Below are 5,597 nucleotides of genomic sequence, written 5' to 3'. Positions count from 1 at the left end.
AAGATTTATCCAAATCCTGGGCTCCTGTTGGACAGATACATGCTTTCAGTGTTGTTATTTGCCTGTCAAACTGGCTTGTATAATGGCTGATGGACTTTCATAGGCTGCTGGTAGCTCAGTGGTTGAGGCCTTATTAATAAAAAACTAGAACCACATGGAGACAAACAGACAGGCACACAATATACAGCAGGAGTGGCTTCACTGCACGACTCTTGGTTTGTCTGTAATTACAGTAATGCTGGCAGCACAACTACGATACAGTCGAAGCTCAAATACATCTGATACACAACTGTGAGGAAAAAAAAAACAGGATTTCTTTTATATGATAAAAAATAAATATGTCAAAGAAATTGCATCAGCATAAAGAGCTTGAGACTGACAGGAGGGGAGTGAGTGGAGAAAGTGACAAGTATTTTAGCTGTGCAGAGAGGGAAGCACAAATCTATCAGGATGAGGTGAATATGAGAAGTGGTGAATATTGAGCTCTGTTTTCTGTTAAACAACACTGACCCCTAGTGATATCATTAAGAAATGCAGAGAATGATTTGCATAATGCCTGCGTGCATGCAAGTGTGAACACACTTATGTCTCTGCATGAGGACAATGAATACTGAAGCGTAGTGAATTATTTCTCTGAATGTTTCTGTGTATGTATGCTGTGTTACTTCATATTTGTTTATGATTTGTGCACACATTTTTCTCCAACTGTGTACAATCACAAGCACATTAGATTTAAGAATAGAGTGTGTACAGTGTGTCCATGAGGTGTGTGTTCTAATAATGGTGCCTGGTGGACTGGGGCTTCCTTTGATGCGATGAAGGCCGACAGGCGTGAAACAGGTCCAATCAGGCGCGTGGGCGCTGCCAATTAACCCTTTTCACCGTGTGAAACCAAACATAATTGCCTGGGGTGCAGGGGGCCACTGGGCCATGGCCTGCCCAGCGTAGGCTGAAATGGGCATTAGCAGTGCTGCCAGGTGACCATTACACACAATTGAACTGCTGGGTGTTTCTCCAAATCACATAGTTAGGGCTGCTACCCAGACCTAATTGGCATGGCATCACCAAATGGACCCTATTTCTAATTTTCACACCTACACAATTTATCTGGGAAATCACCAAGTATTGTACTCTGCCAGGTTATTAAACTACAGCAGGCTTACTGTATTTCACTGATGTTTTCCTCCTTTTGTACTCAAGGAGTGTGGATTATGTTATGTTTGCAATATTAAATTTCTCTATTTGTAATACAGATGCTGCCATTATTCCTCTTATTCTGCAGTAACTGTAGCAAATAGTGGTTAATAAGTTAGGCTTTGTGTGCACTGATAATCAGATTTTATTCATGTAATGCTCAAGGCAAGTACCCCCGATTTTATTCAAACACCCAAAACTGGAGCAAATGAAAGTAGAGCAGAGCTCTGTTGACAGAAATGCTGCAATAACAATGTTTACTCAAAATCAATTCTCGCTCATCTTTCTTTCATTTTCATATGCCATAAATTAATGATCATGGTTATTAAGGCTGCGTGATAAAATGGCTGCTTATTATTAATGAAACTTGATTTTAAATTAAAGAGCTTCATAATTACTGAAACTTAGTTTTAGCTGCCTGCCTTTTACAAGCAGTTTAGGACTCTCCTGGAAAATGTTTGAAGAGCGAATTGTAATGATAGGGCAGTTAAATTACAATTATTAAAATAAAAGCAGTTGTGTGGAATGATAAGCACTTGTAAAAGTTAAGTTTTTGTAAAGATGTATGTCTACATGTTCACAGCAGAGATTATAGTATAGCTATCTTTTAGTTTGTTCAGCTGTTGTACATAAGAAAGAGCGCACAGAAGTTACTAAAAGAAATTTTGGCTTTTCACCATCATAATCATCAAGATAATCATGCTAAAAAAAATACAGTGCTCTGTACCATGTTGGCTTTGTTTTCTCTATAGGTTTTTTCATGTATGGTAAAAGGAACACCCCCTTTCATTTACAGCATAACTTGTGCTCTGACCCAACCACCAAAATAGCTCTCACTGTGATTTAAGTGAGGAGCAGAGGGAGCCTGTACTCTGGTTAGTTTAAAGACCCTATAAAGTCAAAATAAATCTGTATTTAGGTTTGTTTTATGATAGGCCAATGTGTCCCCAGGTCAAGTTTCAGTCTGATATTACATCTCTAAGTACATAAAACTAATCTTTAAAATCAGGAAAAATTCTGTTCCAGGATGGTATAGGCGCGTAGGTTCAACGAGCTGAAGCCACGCCCACACACAAGAAATATGATCCTCTAAGATTTAAAAAATGTTGCATTCTGAATGGAGAAAAGCACTCATGCTATTAGCCTGTCCTATGAACTGCTTGGTGATTTTATATCATTGTAGCTTTAGGGGGTAGGGTAACTCCCCATTGTCACCAGCCCACATTTTTGCCCCACCCAAATTAAACCCAACCAGGAGAGAGGTGAAAAAATATCTAATGGTCTAAATCCAAAATTCCATCACACGTGGATCTCAGTGTTTTCACATGTTTACAGCAACCTTATTCCAACATATCTAGAGCGGTAAGACACAAATTTTGGATTTCACTTTGCAGGGTCTTTAAAGCAGCACGACAGCTAAAGAAGATGACAGAAAGGCAGTCATTGGCTAACAAGAAGATTTTTTAAAACTAAGTCATATGATACCACTCTGTTTTTCAGTAGTTGGACCTGAAACAGTGTAAAATAACACCTTTGATGTTTTACCCTTTTATTGATTTTATGAATCAGTCATGGTCAATATAATTTGACTTTTTTGACAAAATATTTTTTTACAAAAAACTTTGTAATCTCAAAGTGAAAACAGATTTCTAAAAGGTAGTTTTCTTCAACAGTGGCTTTCACGTCACCACTCTTCCATAAAGGTTTGCTTGGTGAAGAACCAGGGCAACAGTTGTTGTATGCAGTCTCTCCCATCTCAGCTGCTGAAGCTTGTAACTCCTTCAGAGTAGTCATAGGTGTCTTGGTGTCCTCTCTCCCTAGTCTCCTTCTTGCATGGTCACTCAGTTTGTGAGGACAGACTGATCTAGGCAGATTTACAGATGTGCCATATTCCTTTCATTTCTTGATTATGGATTTAACTAAACTCCGGGGCATGTTCCTGATGTGCCGGGAATTGTGCCTTGGAATTTTTTGTATACATCCCCAACTCGTGCTTCTCAAAAAGCTTTTTTTCTGAGTAACTTGGAGTGTTCTTCTGTCTTCATGGTGTAATGGTAGCCAGGAATACTAATTAACTAGTGACTGGACCCTCCAGACACAGGTATCTACACTACAACCTCTTTCCTAGGTGTGCTGCCCAGACCTATTTACAGCCATAGGCACATATATCAACCTTTCACTTCTTTTCTTTTTACTTGTTTGTATAATCACCATCTGTGTGCATGACATTTCCACTGGCATACTGTACCTGTCCTCCCAGTATACTGCTGTTATTCATATTTAACTATCTTTATGGTTAGACCTATATTTAAAATCACCTGTTTACTGTTTATATTTTGAATTCAGCTCTTTGCTTTTTGTACTACTGCTGCCCTAAGTGCCTTGAATTGCCCCCTTGGGGACAAATTAAGTTTTTTTATTGAATTGAATTAACTGATGGGCAAAGACTCATTTTAAAAATCATGCTGTTGTTTAAACATTTTTTGCAGCTCCTTGCTGCCCTGTACTCTTGCCCCATGCTGATGGTACCTACATCAACAATAATCCTCCAAATACACAGCTCATCTGCTGTGATTACAGAAACTCAAGGGAAACATTTTAAAAGGCGAATGATGATATTTGAGCATCTTTGAGCAATGCACTGCTGATGAGTACTACTCTGCCACAGAGCAGAAACCCCAAAAAACATTAAGAATGAAGCAGGGCAGGATGGTCATACCACCCCAGTTTAGTGTCACTCTGTGGGGAAACTCTGACATTGTTGTGGCTGCCCCTCAAGGCAATGTGTCGAATTAAATGAATCATTGAAGCAATGAGTGATCTCTTATCTCAATATCAATCAAAGTAATTGGGATTATAATTTTCCCCATTATCAAGCAGCCCTAAAATAAGTTCAGTGGGTGGTTTTCATGGGTGATGACAGCTTGTATGGAGGGGGGCGGCTCTGGGATGCTGAAACGAATTGTCAGACATCCACAAGGTGTCATGGGCCTTACTTGACAAAACAGTGAAGGAGGGTGCCCATTTGATAACTCAGTAAATGTGTGGGCCCCCTCTGTCCAGCTGGTTTGGCAGTTGAATAGTGGGGTCATTAAAGGCCAAGTGATAGGGTAGATAGTATCAGCATTATAATTACCTGGAGCTTGCATGCACGGATGCTGGGCCTGTTTAAGGTTGCATTTCTGTTTGGCAAAAGCAGAGAAATGCATGAGCCTTTTACTTTTCATAAGGGCATGAATATTTTGTGTTTATTACAAACGATTTGTTTTAGCAACATTTGAGCAACATTCTCCACACGTGCTTGTTTTTTCTTAACCCTCAAAACTTAATGTCTTGCAGCTTTAAATGAATTTGAATCCATTTTCAGACCTAAACAAAGGCTAAAAAGAGTGCATCATTTTGTGATATGTAGCCCATAATCATAAAAATTAAAACATAAAAGGCTTGGAATATTTCACTTTGTGTGAGATTTAACTACAATATATGAGCGTTTCACGTCTTGAATTAAATCACTGGAAAAATTAACTTTCATGATATTGTAATTTTGATAAGCTGCAGCTGTAAATATGTGTTCCTTCTGTTAAATGAAAAGTAAATAAAATTGATAAATTCAGTGCAGCCTATTATTTGTAACAATGTGGCCTTCTTACCATGAGAATAAAACTAATGTGGCCCTCTCAGTAACCAAAGTTGTGCATCCTTGCCCTATATGATAGAGTTCTTTTTTTTTTTACTTCCCCATATAAGTGATTTTAGACCCTGTATGTGAGTGCTATAGCACCCCTAAATTTCCTCTCAGCACCCCTAAAGTAGTTATAACAGGAGCAAGTGCCCCACTAGATTTTTTATAATTTGAGAGAAATGTTTCAAATATTTTATTTCAGCAAGCAAAAAATTCTTAATGATAAAACCATGTCAGAATTAATCACTTCTTTATCAAATGGCAGAAAAAACAGAAGTGAATTATGGAAAAGGTTTAACTTTTTTTTTATAGATAATATTTATTCTTAGACCCTTATGCTTAGGGGCATGTCTTTTAATTGTTGAGAAAATGTCTTGTATGTTTTACTGCAATAATAGCAAATAGACTCAGTGAAGAAATATTACTAGGATTATATACAACACAACCACTAAAGGTCTGATCTTAAAAGCACCCTTGCTTCACCATAAACAGTTGCAGAGTAATTTACTAGACCGCAATTAACTGCCTTTAAAAGCATATATGAACCATAAACTACTTTTTGATGAATATCGAGAACTTCAGATGTTACCTTTTTAATTTTTTATATTTGAAATTTTGCTCAAGGGGATATGAAATTTGAAAACTATCACTTCGGCCACTGGGGGTCGTAGTTTCCCGCCTCCAGTGTAATCCAGTTTACCCCTCCTGTCTCCCTGTCGTC

This window comes from Cheilinus undulatus, linkage group 8 (assembly GCF_018320785.1).
Source record: "Cheilinus undulatus linkage group 8, ASM1832078v1, whole genome shotgun sequence".
NCBI classification, from domain to species: domain Eukaryota; kingdom Metazoa; phylum Chordata; class Actinopteri; order Labriformes; family Labridae; genus Cheilinus; species Cheilinus undulatus.
Note: the sequence above shows the minus strand (reverse complement) of the source record.